The following is a 20,483-nucleotide window of genomic DNA, read 5'->3' on the forward strand; positions in this document are numbered from 1 at the left end:
CTCACTGGTGTGTGCGGTGGGATGCATGCACAGAAGTACTCAGAGGGCTGTGCTGGGCTGGTACCTGTTTTGACGTTGCCTGTTGAGGCTGGACTGCACATAAAGAAACCCTCAGGCAGGCTAGCAAAGCCTGACAGGATGTAACGTGAGCTCTACCTTTCCTTTTTGGTTTGTTGCACCATCACATGCAACCACTTTCAGTTGGCAGAATGGCAGATTATCTTCCTCTCTGTGCCATGTTATAAACAGATCTCAGGCCCACTTCCACGCGTTCTGACAGTGTTGGGTGCAGGTTACATTTTGGACTACCCAGCACCTCATCAAGCATCATTTCCTCCAGGAAGTTTTAATGAAGAGCTTGTGCTTTTTAATTTTGAAGATTTTTTTCCCCACCCTTTACCCCAAAAGGATGATTGGGGGGTTGGGGGTGGGAAATGGAAGACAGTAACGTGAAGGCAAGGCAAAATTAAGATATATTCTAGCTAGTTTTAGGCTTTGATCAGCCAGAATCCATCTTAGTTTTGTTCAGTTAAGTTCACAGACCTCTGGACCTTCTAGACAAGTGGTTTTCAACCTGTGGTCCTTGGAGGTCAGCAGAGCATGTCTAAGGGTCTGCAAAAGATGATGAGAATCAATCAAAAGATACCCACGCTTACAATTCAAAGGGCTCCGCACCCCCATTCAAAATTTCCAAAGGGGTCCACAAATAAAAAAAAGTTGGAAACCACTGGTCTAGGCCAGTTGCTCTCAACATGTTTAGACTCAAGGCACCCCTCAGGGAAATGCCAGCTCCTAGCTTTGGGTCATTTCTTGACTGAGGAAAAATACTAGAGCAATTCTTCAGCTGCAGAGAGCTCAGAAAGTCCACCGCAGGTCAGGTTGTGTCTGATACTCTAGTTTCCTATCTGAAATCTCTGAGCTTATCTTGTGAATTGTGTGTAGCTGTTTGCACAGCTCGCAGAGCTCATATTGTATAACACAACCCTTAAGAGCATCTTGCAGGGTGCTGCGGCACCCTGGTTGAGAACCGCTCTTCTGGAAGGCTGCTAATGTGGAAACTCACCTACCCGCGGGAGGGTGCTCAGGACTAAGTGTTATACACATGCATCCATGGGAAGAGATGGTTTCAAGTATTGCATCCAGGTAAAACAGACAGGATACTACTACCTGACTTGTTCAACCCCATCTACTGGAAGCAGCATTTGTAGAAGTACCACCACCTGCTTACAAATATATTACAGCCACGCAGCAACAGAAATGGAGTGCATGCGGAGAGGGAACCAGCTGAACCCTGAAGTTTGGCTCTAGGGAGCTGAATATTTCTAAAATTCAAAGGGATCTGCCTCCCGTCCTAATCTAAGGAGACTGAACTAACAGCTGAATTTACTGTATCACACAAGGGCTCTCACTCCTGCCCACTTCAGCTACCGCTTGCTTTCTCAAAAAGCGAATTTTCATCACTTTTGATATTTTAGCTAATTATCCATAAGCAGTTACTCACATAGGCGGAGGACAGCCATTTAAAATATATGCCCCTCCTTAACTACCTTGCTGAACATTGATTAACCCATCTAAAGCACAGTCTAATCTGTTGCTATTGTGTGAGCTTCTACTGTGGCTTACGTTGAATATTTGGTTGCGGGGGTGATATTCTCTATGATATAGGTTTGTTCTTTGGTGGACTTCAGGAAAGGAGTCATTTAGAAATCAGAGTCAAGAAAACACATTGTTGACCTCTCATAAGTCACTGTCGGTCTTCTGCTCATCGGCAGCAGCCTGCTGATGAAGATGTCTACTCAATGCTGACTTCTGACATCGAACGAGGGCCCCCGGGCTGCTTTCTGTGCATTGTCCTCTAGCATCCCTGACATATTTGGAAGCTTTCTACAATCAGCAAGGTCACTGGCTGTTGAGATGCGTACTGAAGGCAGATGTGACAGTCCCACATCATCTGAGCATGATTGCAGCTGACTTCTCAGCAGCATGTATTCTTGAATCCTTTCCATCTTAGAAGCCCAACAATTTTTATTTGTACTGTTAACTCTTTTACCATCCCAAGCTTTCATTAGCCTTATACAGAGCAAGGTGGTTGAGTCCAAATGATCTTTCCAATAGCACAGCCCATTGCCGTTTCTCCTCCATTGCTGGACACCTGTCACTTGTAGTTCTTAAGTGCAGATTAGACCAGTGTTTCTCTGGGATGGCTTAGACAGGGCTGATCCAGCCTTGAGCAGGGATTTGGACTAGATGACCTCCGAGGTCTATGCCTGCCCCATTTTTCTATGCTTCTGCTGTTTCTCCAACATTTTACAGGGAGGAGGCCAAATTCCATGCTGTGTCTACCACGCTAATATGGCTTGTGTTGTGGCAGCGGAGAAATGCATGCTCTTCCAGCATGTCTTTCCTCATCATCCTAACTGTGATGTTGAGAGAAACTATTATCCCTGTTGAGGAAAAGAAGGAAATGTGGACTAAGGGCCAGATGCACCAAGAGACTTGGGCGTCCCAAATGTTGCCTAGGCAAAATTTAGACGTCTAGGTCCAGGAGCGCAGCCTTCAAAATCTCAGCTTTCCCCTGCAAGCAGCTGAAGATTGTAGGCGACTTAAGTTTCCACCAGCAACATCAGTGGGCTCGTCTAGTTGTGTTACTGTGCACACCTGCACTCACTGCTGTCCCGTCAGGGCTGATTAGCTGGGTATCACCGTGCTCTGAGCCGCCAGCAGAACCAGGCTCTACACAAAACACAGTGGGAAGTGGCCACTCCTTTTCCCATCCTTTTCCCATCCTAGTGTTCTCCTTTGCCTTTGCTAAGGTGTACACTGGTCACCTCCTCTGGAACCAGACAGGTAGGAGCTTATAGGTCATCTTTAAATGAAAACTGAGATTTTCTTGACTCAAATTCACATGACTTAAGGAGCTGGAGCATTGAGAAATGCAAACTGGTGTGAGAGTTGTAGTAAAAGTCTCCAGATTTGCCCCGTGGTGACCTTACCTTCCTCAATGTGAAGGTTTTCCTTTCCTGTTTTGCCTTGCAAGGTCTTGTGCAGTCGTATGGCCCTGTACCCACGTTGGTACAAAAATACCTCTGCATCTTGTATTGGTTTTTCACAGCGGTCCAGTTCTGATTCCTCTCATCCACCCTGTTTGCCTGCTTTGTACTGGAGTGGGTCTCTGCCGGGAGACTCGCTCCGTACCGCCTGCCATGCGTCAGCAGTGCCTTGAAAATGGTCGTACTCTGCTGCTCAAGGCTTTGGAGTTTCATAAATGTCTTCAGCCATAAGAAACCCCGGCAGTCAGCTTGTCCGACCTGCATAAACACAGGCGGAAGACTTTCACCCTGCAAACTCTGCAATGAAAAGCATGTTTCTTTCCTGCTCCAGAAATTAGCAGTGAATCCAATGATCTGTGGATGAACTGGAGCAGGCCTTCAGAAAGCCATCCACCGCGATTGAAAGAAGCTACAGGAGAATGAGTGCACGACTTAACCTCACCCCAAGAGTTGATCCCCATCACTGTTTGAAGCGTGTATCTTTATTTCCCATTTGAAAGTAGTCTGCCTTGTTGCTGGCTGCTGTGCTTCCCCTGCTTTACCTCTGGCAGGGTAAGGTGGTAGGTCTGTATTGTGTCAGGGTAGACAGTAGTCATATGTAGAGTTTCGATTCTGGATTTGTACAGGTTGACTTGGGCAGGGATGATCCTGCCTTAGGCAAGGGAATGGACTAGATGACCTATGGGGGTCCCTTGCAGCCCCACTTCTCTGTGCTTCTGCAATAAACACTTGGTGTCACCTGGATAATTTTCACATGGTGGCTGTTTCTGTGCTTTTGACCATGAGCCTATGGGAAGGATCCTGTCACTGTTGTGCTTGCTAAAATCTTTACTGCTTGCCAACACTTGAAGAAAAACGTGCAAGCTGCTGGAAATAAAGATCACTCTCTGTTTCATCCTAGCAGTTTCCAACTGTGGGCCACATGCTCATGACTAAGTTATCACCAGGGTTCCTGGTTTTCTCTGATTAAAAAAAAAAAAAAATTCCCAATTTTCCATTAAAAAAAAAGTCACCCCAAATCCACATTTTCCCGTGATTTAAATGAAACACCACATATATATATAAAGTGATGTTCTATTTTAATCATGGAAAAATGTGGATTTGAGGTGACTTTTTTAAATCAAAAACTGGGGATTTTTTTAAATCGGAGAAAAGTAGGATCCCTGGTTATCACCCCGACCATAGAAGCTTATTTCCATTCTTAGAAGAGACCTGCTGGCTTCCTACGTGTCAGTGCAAATATCTCCTATTTCCAAAAATCCCCATGCTGGAAGTTTCCTAGGGCACGTCTCATTTAGGATTCTTTCTGGTTTGGGGAGAAAGGTCAGAATTAGAGTTTTAGGCTGCATTTTTCACCTGCAAGAGTTTATGGCCAACTCGCGTTGACTTTCAGTGAGCCTCAGGCATCCCATGTGTCTCCTCTCTCGAACTACCCGTGTTCATTCGCACTCCAAACCCCTTGTCAAACTTTGGACTCTGTCTGTGGTTTGTAGGTTTTAAGCCCCCCTTTGGCTTGGTTTACCCACTGTCTCAGGAGCTGTGTTAGGTAGGGGGTTAATTTTTCTACTGAAGCAGTTATATAAGTACAGCTCAAAACTGTGAGGACAGTTGCATGATACAGAGATAACATATGCTAATATAGCCCCTGGACGGCCGAGGCTCCATCAGTATAAAGTCCGTCTGTACAGCTAGCTGAGGACTACCGTATTCCTTTGACTACCTGGGTAAAATCAATGCTTGCCCACAGCCGGTTCTACTGCTCCATAAATGCCACTGGCTTTTCACTGGCTTCATCAGCATCTCCAGTCTTGTGAGTAGTAGCATTGCCTGAAGTTACAGCCGTACCAGGGGGAAGGCATCTCTCTTTGTCTTTGCTGATGTCCGCGTAGGGTGGTGTTGATCCTAACGGGGCGTTAACTAGCCAGACAAATGAAGGAGCTCTTTTCAGTTATCCTCTTTCATGGTTCCAGTACAGAGGAATGCTTCGGTTCTTCTGTCCCCCACCCCAGCAAAGGAGAGAGAGAGAGAAACACTACCTGTCTTGCCTAAGGATGGGTTGGGTGCAATGGGCTGTATTGGAGGGTGCAGGAAGCATGCCTCTGTGCCAGCTCTGCTGAAGGTCAAACACGAGAAGGGCTAGTTGCTCCCTTTTATGTAGTCGGTCCAAGGTATGTGTTGACTGAGCTGTTCCAATCTCAAACTGGATGCAAGCAGGCCTTTCTGTACAGGGCATTAGGCTTGACATCTGAACCCCGAAGAATCCCTCTCCATCTTCCCAGAGGTCCCCCCACCCCATCTGTTTTATTGGACTGTTTAAACACAACCCACTCTACTATTTCAGAATAAAATGTAGGAAGAAGCTGGAACTGTTCCCGGGCCTCTGTGAACGGAGATGCCCTGGCAAACGCCCTTTCACCTGCTTTGGCCAACAGGTTTTCACTAAACGTATTGATGTATTCATTTTTTTTAAAGGCTCACTTTGTAGTTCAAAACAGCAGCCCAAGTCAGAGGCTCATCCCTGGACAATATAGCATCAGCCACAAAACGTCATTGTTTTTGAAGCTCTCTGGCCCTGCATTGGAGCTGAAGTACAAAGTGTATTGGACCCTCCCCCACCATTTCCTGCTGTCAGAAAGTATCAGCTACCAGCGTGATAATGAATCCGTTTCTTTAGAAAGTGGCTCATTACAACTCTCTCTCTTCTCTTTTGTTTGCTGGCTCCCTTCTGATTTATAAGCTGCTTTACAAAATTTCAACACTGCATCGTAAATCAGACAAAAATATGCGTTTACAAGAAAAAAAATCTGTATCCGAGTCTATAAACTCTAACTGCTGTTTATGAATAAAGCCCTTTGTCCGAGTTAATGAGCTCTAGGGGAACCTGCAGGCACAATTTTAATGTGCAACACTTCCCTTGCTTAAGAAAAGGATGAAATGCATGCGCCCCACATAGTAAGACCCTCTTGCAAACCATGGGCCACATCAGAGGAGTCTACAGCATCACGCCAAGTTAGCACGTTAGCCTGCTGCCTCTTGCTTTACTGCCAGGGGAGATGCTCTTCATAATTATTTTCCAGCTGAGTTGCTTATTTGAGAAGGAAACCCATTCACAACAGCAGTATTGCTGAAAATGCCAACTGACTGTTGCTGAGCATGGAGTGCAGGATTCCCATAGATGAGAGAGACAACCACAGAGGAGATCCATGTAGACAGAGAACAGCATACGGACTTATTTAGTGTTATTTCTGGGTGCCGTGTTGCATCTCTCCACGTTCTTGCACCATGCTCATCACCCCTAGGATCCTGTGATCCTAAGTATGGGTGAAGCTTTTACAGTGGCACGTGTTCCCAGTGCTGTTGGTTTTGAGCTGTTGGTCAAAGATGATACCGGCGTGACTTCATAGCATAGGTACCTTCAAGTGCCATGCATTTCCACAGCCTGGGTACCATTTGCCTTCTCTCCTGGGCAGTCCAGAATCTGCTGCGTGTCGAATTCAAACTGTTGGATGCAACCTCAGATCCGAGAGCAGCTTTTACGGTTTAAGCAATTCTGTGCCTATTGTCAAATATCACTTTTCTTCCCTACGATTTCTAAGCTCCCCATCAGATTAGACTGATTAAACTCAGAGGTCCTGGTGCCTGGTGGCAGAGCAGCCGTGGCATCTTGTGATGACTCCAGGGCTGTGGGCTCAACCCTGACTAGAAGCTGCCCCCAGTCATTCAGGTAAGGGAGCCCAAGGTGGCAGATGGGCTGTTAGCCTCATCTCCCCTTCGTATACTGTTGCTTATTGCATCTGGCCCCACCTTAACTGCACCAGCTTAATGGACTGGTTGGGTCGGGGTGAACTGTTGAGGCTTCATGGTATCTTTATCTCTTTTTAACCTGCAGGGACTGGATGTGGCACATCAGCAGCAGGCTGGGGTTGAAGTTCAGTTTATACTGTGTGCCAAAGCTGCAGAGTTTTGTGGTCCCTTCTTGTTTCTAGGGGGATTTCTGGTGGGGGGGGGAGGCTATTATCATGGTATCTCTCTCCCCCTTCCATCTCACTTTCATCTATTCCTATAGGATGTCCCTGTCCTAAGTCATCTAGACCAGTGGTTTTCAATCTGTGGTCCATGGACCCATGGGGGTCTGCAGACTATGTCCAAGGGGTCTGCAAAAGATGACTCTGATCAAGCAAAAGCATGTAAATACCCACACTTACAATTCAAAGGGGTCTGCACCTCCATTGGAAATTTCCAAAGGGGTCCACACGTCCATTTGAAATTTGGGGGGGTGAAAAAAGTTGAAAACCTGTTGAGAGGATTCAGATTGCTCATCACCTCCCTATGAGAGGCAGGGAATAGCTGTTACCTACAGCTCACAGTGCAACCCTGAGTTTGGGCTTGGTCCTTGTGGGACGTTTACATGGGTATACTCATAAGCAGCTTTCTCTCTCTCTCACACACGCGCACACACACGGCTTCTGTGCATACAACAGCTCTCTGGGCTATATTCTGTGAGTGTATTTAAATAGCTAAAGATAACAGATAGCAACTTGCCCAACATCAAGATAGCAGTAAGGGACTCAAGTCCTGTATCCCCTAGCCCAAGCTCTTGCTGTAAGCACTGTATTGCTTGGGTAAGCCTACGGAAAGGGGTGCATTTTTCCTTTTAGGAATAAATCTGTGTAAGATGAAATGATGTTTAGTGTGTTAAGGCTTAAACTTATTATAGCCGAGTAATCACTTAAATAAACATGGGGTAAAGAGCTACATAGGAGAAAACATCCGGGCCTGGGAAGCAAGGCTTTTGAGGAAGGCTGAAGCAACGTAGGGTTATTTAGTCTGGAAAAGAGGAGACTGAAGGGGGGATTTGATCACCATCTTCACATAGCTGAAGGGTGGTTACAGAAAGAATGGAGATGGGCTTTTCTCTGTGACCACTGGGGACAAAACTAACAGCGTTGGCCACAAGCTGCAGTGGGGGACACTTAGGTTGGAGATTAGGAGGAACATCCTGATGATAAGGGTGGTCAAGCATTGGGACAGGCTGTCCACAGAGGCTGTGGGATCTCCAACCTTGGAAGTTTTCAAGAACAGGTTGGACACACGCTTGGCTGGGATGGATTAGACAGGGATGATCCTGCCTTGAGCAGAGGGTTGAACTAGATGTGACCTTGTGAGGTCTCTTCCAGCCCTACTTTCCTACGATCCTATGGTCTATGGAGGGGAATTCAGGGATATAAAATATCACAGTGTCATATGCTGCACCAAGTATCTATTTTCACCTTTTTCCGTGGAGTAAATACTGCCATTTATATTTTTCCAAACATTGCATTCAGTTTTGGTTGTGCAGAAAAAGGTTTGTGTTTCAGCAAAGTACTTTTTGTTTCAGTTCAGCCTGTAAGTACAAAGAAAATGTTTTCTTCTTTTAGACAAGTACATTCAAAGTTGAGAAATCAGTTGGGTGCTAAAAAAACAGGAAAACCTTCTTGCTAAACTATCAAAAATCAGGTGTGAAAGGATGAATTGTATTCATTCTAAATCTTGAAATACGTGTTGGTTGAGAGGCATGCTGCCTGTGTATATTTAACTGAATTCCAGTTGCCATTCAAATGTAGAGCACACAAACTGCTGAGTAAAAATTGAAGTGATAGGAGCAGTAAATCTGAATAAGTCCATCTTGAGCTGTAAAAATGCTTGTAGATGTTTGTAAAGATAATGTGTCTTCCTGGATCTGGAAAGATATCAAATTTAAGGGAAAGGTCATATTTAGTTCAAATCCGTGTTTGGTTGGTAGCTGGCTGAGGATGATGGATATTTCTTGTGAAAAAGAACTGAAAAGTACAAATGGGAACCTCAACTTATTGAAGAGTTAAACCAAGCTTTCCAGCTCTATAAATAGTGATTACCATTGGAGATGTAAACCAGTCCACCCTGCCTGGTGGTAACAGTGATTAATGAAGACAAAATCTTGTCAACAAGCCACCATGGCCATGCAGCAAATAAAGCTTTTTGTAACCACGCATAGCAACAAAAATAACCCCATCGCAAACAATGAGCGAGAAAGGAAGCCAATATTTTTAAAGCTCTGCCTGGAAGGAAACTCCAGATGCTTGAAGCAAGAGTGAGAGGGAGGGATATCCTCCGGTCAGTCTCTTGGTGGGAAGGGCCAGGCCCCTTTCATCTCTGGGTTGTACCTGGGGGCTGGCCTAGGTCGGTGATTCTCAACCGGTGTGCCGTGAGATCTTGCAGAGGTGTTGTGGGGTGCAGCTCAATATTAGCACTCTTCAGTATGCAAACACTACACATGATTTACAAGATAAACCCAAAGACTTCAGATAGGTATCCATTCAAGCAGGAAAACTTGTTGTAGTCTTTCTGAGATCTTGGCAACAGAAGAAATGGCCTTTTCCATAGTGAAACCTAAGAGCTGGCATTTTCCAAGGGGGGAAACCTTGAATCTAATGAGGTGTGCCTTGAATCTAATGGGGGTCTTGAGTCTAATGAGGTGTTTCTTGAATCTATTTGGGGGGTCTTGAGTCCATAAGGTTGAGAACCACTGGCATAGGCAAAACCCACCCGGCACAGGACACTTTAAAGCCCCAGGGGTCTATGTCAGGGGTGTCAAACTCACCTGGGGTCCCAGGCCAGATATGGACTGTGTGGTTCCCCATGGGCTGGATCCTACCAAGTCACAGGGCAGTCATCCTGACCACTATGGGGACAATGGGGTGGTGATGGGAGGCAGCAGTGGCAGTATGAGCCCGGGGACTGTGAGCCAAACTTGTTGCCAATGGCCATGGCCAGTGGAGCCAAAGGCTCTGAATCCTGTGGCAGGCCATATCCCCCAACTTCTGGTAGCCCAGCAGGCTGGATAGACTGGCTCCATGAGCTGGGTCCAGCCCACAGGCTCTGTGTTTGACACCTCTGGTCTATATTATCCCATCCAGACTTTACCAGGCTACAGGAGAGCTGGGAGGGGAAAGAAGGGCTTGTTTGTCAGCAGCTCACTCAGTAGCTGCCTCTTTCCCTCCATCATGGAAGACCTGCTCTGACGGGACAAGGAAGGGGATGGGGAACACAATCTGTTCCTCTCTTGAGGTACCAGAGTTGTTGCATAAAAAGCACCACAACATTACCTCACCTCAGCTTTGCAGTTGAAGAAAAGTCGGTGGCTGGTCCAAGGCGCCAAGCAAACTATCACTATAGGGGCCTGAAGGGAAGATGCACACACAGGGCATCCCACAATTTAAGGGCATATGTTCTCTTGGGTTTTTGCCTCATGTGCGTGCGTGAGGCACACCCATGCTAGAATACAGCTAGTGCCACAACTCACAACTGTAGGATCTGGAGCGAGAAAACAGATTTGCAAACTCTGTGGGCTCGCATGACCCTGATCTTCACCTGATGTAAATCAGCATCACCTCCCTGGGTGCAGGGCCCACATGTGGTTTTTCTCTTGCTCTTCTCTTTCCTTCTAGAGGGGAAGATGTTGACAAAGCACAGCCCTGATTACCTGCAGTATCTCATTGAAGCAATGCTCTACAGGCTCAAAATGGATAGGGAGTAAATTATCATAAATTAATCTACCAGTGATTTAAAAATTCTCCAGTGGTTTGGAATCAAAATGAAATTAGACTTTCAGTTCTGGGCCTGCAGCAGGTGTGTATTAGTTGGGAGCGATAAGGGTCACTCCAGAAAAAAAAAAAAAGATATTTTGCAACTTCTGCAAATGCAGTGACTTGCCAGGAGAGCAAAGCAGCACGGACGTTGTGCTGTATACACAAGATGAACAATCAGACAGGACTCGATCGGGTACAGGTGCTATTTCCCTGTTTAAAAATATGGAGGGGAGGTGGGGGAAAACAATGCAAGGAGGCAGGAACAAATCATTTACAGTATTTAGAAAGGGAAAAGATTTTCTGCTTTAACCTTAATGCAGTGGATTGAGTCTTGTGGGGAAAAACAATATAGGGAAGGAAGTATTAAACCGAAGCACTTGCAGGTAAGCAGCCTGATATTCTGACCGCTCAAATAGCAAAGATGGATAAGCAAAGAGCAGATCGTGGGCTGAGCAATTAGGGCAGCTCCTAGGGGGTACTGTGATTTCCACATATTGTAGATCAAACACTAGCAAAACTCCAACAATCTTAGACCCGAGTCAGCAAGCCCGTGTGTCCTGCTAAACAAGTGAGCAGCGCCACAGAGGTCAATGAGACTGCTCAGGCATTTAGCAAGGTGCTGAACCGGAGCATTAGACCCTGGTCCTGTAATAGGATCAGATGGGCCATCTTTGCAGGGGCCTCAAAAAACCAGGCACTCTTGACTTGAGCTAGCACAAGAAATATGCAGCCCTAGATAAACCAATACAACGTGCTTGCCTGTTTCCTTGCTTGGAGTTATCTCACCAGTCCTGGTTGGCCCTCACTGCTCAGACTTGGTGAAGAATGTCTTGCATTCGAAAGCTTGTCTAACTACCCCAGGTTTACCCTTGGTCCAACTAAAGTCCTCACCCTAAGAAATCCTTGCCTCTCACCAATCCTGAGCATGCATTTAAGTCCATGACTTTGCCTCTTTAACATGGCAACTTCACCTTTGGATCACGGAGTCTCTCTCTCACAATTTCCTTTTTCCTTTCATTAGTCCCATAATTAAAAGGACCCCTTGCTTGCCCTACCTTGCTAAGGAATCCTTTGTTCCAGCCAGACCCTCTGAGTTTTCAAAGCCAAATGCTACCACCTGTTGCCTTTGTTTTGCTCTTTCAGGATTTTCTCTCTTGAAGCCCACTTCCTTCACACCACTCGGGTGCAGCTGGTTTTCACCACTCCCATCCCCATCCTTGCAAACCTATTGTTTGATCACAGTTCAGCTGTTAAAGTTAATGGTTCCATTGTTTTTGCCCCTACCTTCTTCCAGACAGGGGCACAATATGTGGTCAGCCCACTGCTGACCTGTCCCATGCTAGGACTTTCCGTGACTCCACCAAAATGTACGTTTCACACAAATTCCCCAGTTCCTCCCAGGCCCCAGAATACTCATGGCAACAATGTTTTAATGTTGAAAGGCAGCGAGTGTAAATGGCCAGTAATCAGTGAACAAAGATAGATGCCGATGGCGAGGACTTTAAAGGCTACATATTTCCTAAGCATAACATGAGATGAATTCAGAAAAAAGATTGTAAGGCAGCAGTCCTCAACCACAGTGCCTTGGCACTCTGGGCTGCCTTGAGATCCTTTCAAGGGTGCTGTGGGGTGCTATGCACTGTTAGGTGTGCAAACAGGATTTTTAGGATAAACCCAGAGATTTCAAGGAGGCGCTATAGTGTCAAAAACATTCTTAACTACTGTGGCTTTTCTGAGTCCTTCGCAACAGAAGAATTGCTCTAATATGTATAGTAAAAAAGCAAGTGAAAACTAAGGGCCTTGTTCCACATTAATTTTAGGTGACTCTTAGAGCTCTTCATCCCTGGATTCTCCACACATTAACACCTGAAACTAGATTTAAGCACACTTTAAGCAGCTTAAAGTTGCACCACTCCAGGATAGGTTTATCTCTGATCCATGCTACCCAGCTCCTGTTCTGTTAATGTGGCCACTCCCCACAGGTGAGGCACCTAGGTTTGCAGTCCTTCAGCACCCCAGAATGCAGTGTCCCCTCCCCCACCCTCCTGTTGACAAACTTTCCACCCCCTGAACTCTACTGACCAGGAGGCAGCTCTGGCACCAAGCCAACTCCCCCTCCTGCCCCCAGGGGTCTGACCATCCTGCCCCCAGGAGTGGAGGCCTTTGCAAACAGCCCACAGAGCACATGCCAGCTAGCCAGGTCACCGGCCATGGACAGGCCCAGGAGTGGGGGTCTGGGGGGATGAACGAGGTAGGGGACTGGATCAGGTCCCCATGACCTGGGGCTTTCTTCCTGGGATAGGGGCAGTAGCTCCCCCCAAAAGTGCCTTCTGTCACTGCTCCCACCTCTCAGCCACCCTGGGAAGCACATCCAGCAGCTCCCAATCCCAAATCCAAACTTATTAAAACCTGAAACCTTCTTTAATTTCCTTCCTCTTTATTTCTTTTTACATCCTTTTTACTTTTTATTTTATCTTTCAGGGGCTGACTTCCTTTATTTCACTCCCTTTCCCCACCCCCATTTCCTTGCCACCTCCCAGTTCATTACCCACCCCTGTCCCATTAACTCTCTGCCTCCCCGCTTCATGTTCCCTGTCCCTTCCATCTCCTGCCCCACCTACAGCAGGGATGGAAGCCTGTCTGGGCTCACCAGCCCTAGGGTGGCAACACCTAGCAGTAGCTCCTGATCAGGCCTCTGGTTACCAGGCCTCTCATTTCAAGTCCCAGCTGTGCAGGTCAGGGACCGTCAGAAAAGGTTTTTAGCCTTAAGATGTAACTGCTGCAAACTCCAGCTAGCACTAACACCGATCAACATTTGAGCAGCTCAACGTGCCACATGTAACACAACCCTAAGACCTGGCATTTTCTGAGGGGTGCCTAGAGTCTAAAAAAGACTAAGACCCGCTCTTGTAAGAGATTCTGATCACCAGGACTTGATGTAGGAAAAAACTGCATTTTTCCATGAAGAGGAAAGTATTTCTCCTTTGAATACAAGTAACCCATTAGCTGTTCTGAAGCCAGGAAAGCATGAAAGAGGAAAATGTTGCTCAAATATACAAAGCGCTCTTCTTCGTTTAAAAAGCACTGGAAAATTCAAATGAGACGGTTATTTTTTTCTTTTTCTTTTTTTTTTTTTGAGTGCAGGTACTGGCTGAAGGAAAAAAATCAGCTAGAAAGCTGCTGATATCTGAGCTCTTTGTCCTTTCTTTCCGAATGAATCCCACCCAGGAACACATGCAAGTAATAACTCGCAACCAAGCCCTTTGTACCTAGGACAATATACGCAAGCATCAAAACAATCTTCAGAAATACACAGTTGTAATTAAAGTGCCATCCCCCAGGGAGGTGGCACCTATATATTGTACTTTATAAACATCATTATCATGGAAATAAATGGAATCCTCCATCATTAACCTGCAGTCTCCGAGGCAGAGCCCTGTTATCCACAACATGTGCGCATCATTAAGCAGCAGAAGCAAGGAGCCATCAATATGCCATGGTTAGTTTAACCCAAATGGCTTCTTTTCACTGCAAAGAAAGAAAGAAAAAACCCCAGGTCTTTCTTCGAAGTCCCGCACAACAATATACGTGTGTTTATTATCTATAAAAAGAGCTAACTGCTTGCACATTGGGGTTCAGGGGCCTTTGCAAAGTGAAGCTACTTCCTGATCTGCTTTATTGTATGGCTTCAGGTGGACAATTTAGGCTTGAATTTTCTCCTGACTTCCTTCTCTGCTTAAATGGGTCTCTTGCTCATCATTGGAAAAATGCTGCTCAGGATAATCACTCCATTTGTGCTGTAAGGATTGTCGAGATGATGAAGTGCAGAGTCCGTTGCCTGGAAGCAAAGAGGGAAGCAATGTGGATCAAATCAGGTAACACAAATGAGACGCCTAACACACCTGCACATATAAACCCTCGCTTACCTGGTAGCCGCTATATATTTACTAACCCATATTACTGTTTGCACACAAAGCTGTTGAGTTCACCCCATGTTAAGTGACACTGTTGTACTAGGAGCACAAGACTTCCCATCTTTGGACCAACCAAGCGATCTGGTTACTTGCACATCCTGTCTCTACAGTCAGCCAGCCCAGACGTGTTAGAAGAAGGTGCAGAAATCCCTGGAGTGGGTCCTTGTGAAATAATTTGCCCATTGGGGAAGCTTCCTGTTCAAGACATGGGTAAGGCCCCATGCCTGCTGTTCTGGTTGCCAGGGTTCACAACAGATTAACTTGAACGCACGTCAAAAAGAACCATTGAGACAGTCAGGGGAATGGAGTTTCTGGGCATGAGGCTCTTCTTGGGGTCCAACTGATTGCCAAAATTTGGGGTTAGGAAGGAATTTTTCCCCTAATCCAGCTTGGCTGGACTGTGGAGGTGTTGCCTTCCTCTAGCGCATGGAGCATACTCCTCTTCCCAGGGTCTTCTGAGCATTTATTAACCAGTTATTTCCCTGTTATTGCATCGGCAGTGTCCGTCCCCACATGTGTGGTATTTGAGGTCATTTTGGAGATTCAAAGGACTGGACTCTGTAGCCTGGGCAACCCCTTCCAGGCCCATGCTGTTCCTAATGTCACACTTCCCCACCACCACATTTCTGGAACAACAAGGAGCTCCGCTGGCTTGAGGACACAGTGTCACAAGCTGGATCCAACCTGCAGGCCAACAGTTGAGCACCCTGATGCAAACATCCAGCTCTTTCGGAGCCAACTAAGCTCTCAATATAACACTTTCTAATGACGAGCTCTGCTGGGTAAAAAGAAAAAGGATTTCTTTGCCTCATTTCCATCTGCTGCTTTCCATTTGCATTGGGAGCCACCGTGTTTGGACTCATTATCCTTTGACATTTGCCAGCCTCCATAGGCACAGCTGTGCGGTGGGTCGGTTTGGAAGTCACATGCGGAGCTGAGGAGAGCAGAAGGACTTTGGGTGTTGGTGAATGAGTGACTGACACGGGCCACGTGTTGTCTGTTTAGCATGAGGTGGTTATCTAGTCCAGCTCCCTGCCTCCGGCAGAAGGATGGACAAGACAACTTCTGGAGGTCCCTTCCGGCCCGACTTCTTTAACTTCCAGGTTGGCCTGTAAGCATGGCGGGCGGTCTACAACCTGCATTTGGAAACCTGTAAGCACCAGTGTGTGCTGTGGGCATCAGGTCCCGGATTCTGCATGGGGTGTCAGTAATTGGGCCGTGTCTGGCAGAGTTCCCCACGGGCAAGCACTCAGGACTGAGCCAGAGGGTCTTCCACTATCCCAGACTCCTCTCGGGAGGCTGTGTGGTGTCATCATGTATTTAAACCAGGAGGGGGTTATTGAGCAAAGCAGGCTGCAGGGACACACCTGGGCATCCACACAGCTCAAGCTCTGCTTCTGTCTCTGTTGCTGGCCAGGGGCTGACCCTTGCACAGAGACTTCCTAGTAGCTAAGTGGGTCAGACCCACAGGCAGTGGCTTGCCCAAGTCCTCTGCAAAGCGGTAGCCCCTGCTGCAGAAGGACATGTGGGCCACCCAGGGTTTCCCCACAATGAGCAACATCATTTCGGATGCCTTCAGTGTCTTTGGGGTGAGGTTGGACTAGCAGTGCATTGTATAATGATGCTAAAATATAAATGTCCTCTGTCTCCAGGAAGGAAGCTTTAAAGGTTTGATCGGGAAGAAAGCCAGAGTCTGTGTTGGGTGGAGTTTCTCCACCTGACTAGTGGCCTGTCTTCCCTCCCATGTTTTTCAGGTGGAAAGGGCCTCACAGAAGTACGCGTCTACTGAGTGTTATATTTGTTACCCCCGCTCCTTCCACACACCCCCATAAGTTGGATCAGTAATAGAAAACCACTGTGAAAAATATACATGGTTGGGGCCCTAAAAATACGTTTGCATCCAAAATACCAGTGGACATTGTGTCCAGACTGAAGCAGACGTCCATGCCCTTCCAATGAGGGCTGGAAGGGGGATTTTGAAGTGTTGACCCATTGGGAAAACAAGGTTTTGCTCAAGTACAGGTTTGCCATGAGAACAGGTTGATTTTTAGAATAAGAAGAGCGTGTTTTGTGTCACGCCTACGTTCACTCCTGCTTCTGTGTGCACCGTCGCATTGCATTACTGGAGATGTCATCATCCTGGGTATGAAAATACCCCCCATCCACCTGCATGAGCCTCCTGTTTCTGCCTGGACTGCTTCTCCCTGCTGGGCAGTGGCAATCTCTCCCTGCGGCTTATCTGCCTCGGCACATCATGGACAAACTGCATTTCAAGAGGAGTGGTTCGGGGCGGACAGCTGGAAGTGGGGAGGAGAGCTTCAGATTGAAGGCAAGGACTTTTGACATGCCATCAAATCAGAAACGGCATTCATGCAGCCCTGAACAGCTCTTGCACACTACACAAAAGGATCTTTCTTGATCACACTCTTGTTTTTTTCAGGTGGGGGGGAATGCCTCCTACAAGTCAAACTCTACTAATCTTACCCTTGGGTGACTGAGCTGACTCCAGTGGGAGAGGCACAGCAGCAGTTTGCCTGTGTACTGCTGTTTTCTTCTTAAGGAAATCAATAAGGAAGGGCAAAAGTCAAGTGTCTCATAGCAACTTATCTGTAGCGGTGTATTCAGAAAGGGGAGAAAAAGGAGTAAATATGCAATGCAGCTAAGTGGAAAGCATCACTTGTCTGGTCCCAGAATCTGCAGATTCACAGAAGTTTAGGACCTCGTGACATCGTCGGGTCCAACCCCCGTGCCCTTCTCTGATCCACTTTGCAAGTAGAGGCCCCAGGCCTGCAAACACTTTGGCACGCGCTTACCTTGACCAGCAGGCACTTACGCACAGGCCAGGCTTTCCCACCGTCCTCACAGTGGGTTCCTTCCTGGTGGCACGGAAGTGCGTGTTTGCAGCGGCTGGGCCTTCACACCATCCTGCTGCGGACGGCGTGTCCCATATGTGTGTTTCTGAAGGAAGTGGAAGGGAAAAAGAATAAATAAAAGCAAATGAGGAGAGAGAGACATTTGCTAAAGTCAGATCTCCAGAAGAGCATCTGAAGGGTGTGCGCAGTAGGGCAGTGGAGCAAGGTGCCAAGGGAAGTTGTGGTGGAGTCTCTCTTTTCTTCTGACCTCGCTCTGGGCTGGGTTAAGGTATATGCAGGTAGATGGCCTGGGCAGCAAGGGGTTGTTGAGCTAGCTTGAAACAAGGACAAATCTGGTGGGACCTGCCAGAAGGGAACTGGATAGAAAGGGAGGAGGTTGCCCCTGGTAAGGAGGACATGTTGCCTTGGAGGGGATGAGCGAGCAGCTTGTGAGGGTCTGAGCCGCTGAGATCCTTCTGTGAGTGAGAGGTGGAAAAGATGCACTTGTTTCCTTCCCTTCCTTCCTCCATCCCCCTCCCCTGCACATGCATGCACGCACACACATGCACATACACATGCACACACACACTTCTTCCTAACTTGAAGGCAGCTCAGACATGGGCACTTGCCTGCTGCTTTGCTCTGTTTTAAGCTGTCCTTTGTAGTCCTGCAGCACTGTTACGTCTCACCCTCACAAGCCTGGTTGTGAGTCCCTCTGTGCTCTTCTCTGTAGTTACAGGGTTGTGTGGCAGGGGAAGTGCATTTAATTCTTTGTGGTGTGGCATGTAGGCCAAGTCAAGGACACGTGTGTTGCTGAACATGAGGAGCACCACTTGAATGTGGTCCGGGTGCACAGTGTCAAAACTTTCCAAAAGCATTCTTGTGAGCAAGGAAGCTCACAGCTGCAGAGAGCTTCTGTCCATGGGGTGAAGACCTGATCCCACAAGCATGCAGAAGTGCCACTGAAGTTGCCTTGGGTCCCCGCCAGAAGCATTTCATTCAGCGATGCCCTGCCTGTGTATGCATTAGCACTCGGCTGCTGAGCAGCGCAGTGTGATCGGTAGGTCATGTAGCCTAGTGGCTAGGGTGCTGGACTGGGAGTCAGCCAGCTAGGCTTCTGCTCTGACACAGACCAGGTGGGTGTTCTTGGTCACATCCCTTGCTGTCTCTGTGCCTCTTCCTCTCCTCTAGCCTATTTTGGGTTTTTGGACGGCAAATTCTCCTGGTCAGGAACTGCCTCCTGCTAGGTGTTTTTCCCATGAACATTAAAGGGAGCCAGTCCCTGGGGCCTCTAGGCACTGCTGTAATTCAAAAACCAATCAAGATACAAGTCTTACTCCACTAGATAGGCAGTCATTGCTCCCCCCCACCACACTGATGCCTCCAAGCAGGGAATGCAACATTCAAATATTAGCATAGCTGATGAGCGCTAACGGAGCTGTAAAGAGCTTCTCTTAATGAAGCTGTAGCTACAGGCACACACCAGGCAGCGCTGAATGTCCTAAACAAGCCCGGGTCCAGCCACCAAACAGTGCTGTGAAAACTCGTCCTTTGCCTGGTGCGTTCTGTCCTGCAGCAGGCGGGTTTTAGAGGCGGGTCTAAAGGTTACGTGAACATACAGGGAGGCAAAAAGGAAAGCTGGCTACTTCCCCTCTGATTCTTGCTGGTGCCATTCTCCAATCACAGCTGCTCTTGGTTAACCACAAAGCAGCAGTGTAGTTTATCCAGAATGAATGATATCTTCTGCGCCGTGGAGCGTCTCGGCAGCAGTGAGGATGCCTTCTAGCATGTCGGCTGCTCTTGACATTGGATCCTAAACCTACAAAGGAGACAGATAGCGAGCAGTTCTTACTCCATGAGCAAGTAAGCACCAAAAGGGTAAAGCTGTGAGTGCATTTGTATGTAGAAGGCTTATTTCCCCAAGCACCTCTTCAAGTTCTTCAAGAGCCTCTTCAAGAACCTCCCAAAAACCTTGGCAAATTGTTGGAGAGAAAGCCAGCAGCTCGTGTAGGTATATATAGGACATGTTGAAGATGTGCCGGAGGTCAGATCTCAGTGCTGTCCTCTGTCTAGTGTTGCTATAGAAGTGCATGTGTGCATGCGCAAACTTGGGGGTATGTTTATATAACACAGGATGTGTGATGAGTTGCTACAGGCAATGTGGTTGGAACGGCAGGAGTTTGGGGTGGCCGTAGGAAGGAGCGGTGAGTCAGGCCAGCTCTCCCACCTGAGACCAGTCCTGCTTGATCCCTTGGCTGCGTCGTGCCCGCAGTGGAGAATGAATGGGCGCAGAATGAGAGCACTGCATCATCTGAACCACGGGTTTCATGTCTTTTCTCTTGCAACAGCTCCCCACCCCAGTTACTTCACCAGTCTTGCATGGATGGTGCAGGAGGATGTAACTGCCCTCCCAGGGGAGCAGATTTGAATGCCACATGGGACTAGTCGCTCATAACCGGGGATGGTTAAACCATGCATGGCTAAGTGAGAACTGGGACACAATGAAGGGGGCCCTGTTGGTACCGCATGCAACGTCTGCAAACTTCTGATTTAGCCCCTCCATTCCTGCAGAGTAAAAACAGGCCTCATCGCCGCGGTTCTTTCTTTGGTGGCTTTTTTGATGACAGAACAAGGAGCAATGGGCTCAAGTTACAGCAAAGGAAGTGGAGGTTAGATGTTAGGGAAAACTCTCACTAGGAGGGTAGTAAAGCACTGCAACAGACTCCCCAGAGAGGTGGTGGCATCTCCATCCTTGGAGGAGTTTGAGACCCGGCTAGTTAGGGAATAGTTAGTTTCATAGTTTCTAGGGTCGGAGGGGACCTGAGCAGATCATCTAGTCTGACCCCCTGCCACGGCAGGAAAGAGCACTGGGGTCAAACGACCCCGGCAAGATGTTCATCTGGAATGATGCAGTTGGGGCTGGTCCTGAAGGGGTTTGGACTGGATGACCCTGAGGTCCCGTCCAACTCCCTTGTTCTGTGATCCTAATGAAACACTGCT

General features: G+C 47.5%; 1 protein-coding gene across 4 annotated transcripts in view; it reads left to right on the plus strand.

Annotated features, from left to right (window-relative positions):
• Window positions 1-20,483, plus strand: part of GNG2 (G protein subunit gamma 2) — an 84,815-nt gene that overhangs the window by 53,840 nt on the left and 10,492 nt on the right. The window contains exon 1 of one of the 4 annotated variants that reach the window (XM_090034371.1): window positions 19,328-19,346. The exons of the other annotated variants lie outside the window; for them this stretch is intronic. The gene's annotated coding sequence lies outside the window, so the exon portion shown is untranslated. Of the gene's footprint in view, window positions 1-19,327; window positions 19,347-20,483 lie in introns of those variants that run through there. 4 annotated transcript variants of the gene reach the window in all.

The sequence above is a fragment of the Crocodylus siamensis genome, chromosome 2 (assembly GCF_052110815.1).
Source record: "Crocodylus siamensis isolate JL-2025a chromosome 2, ASM5211081v1, whole genome shotgun sequence".
NCBI lineage: Eukaryota > Metazoa > Chordata > Crocodylia > Crocodylidae > Crocodylus > Crocodylus siamensis.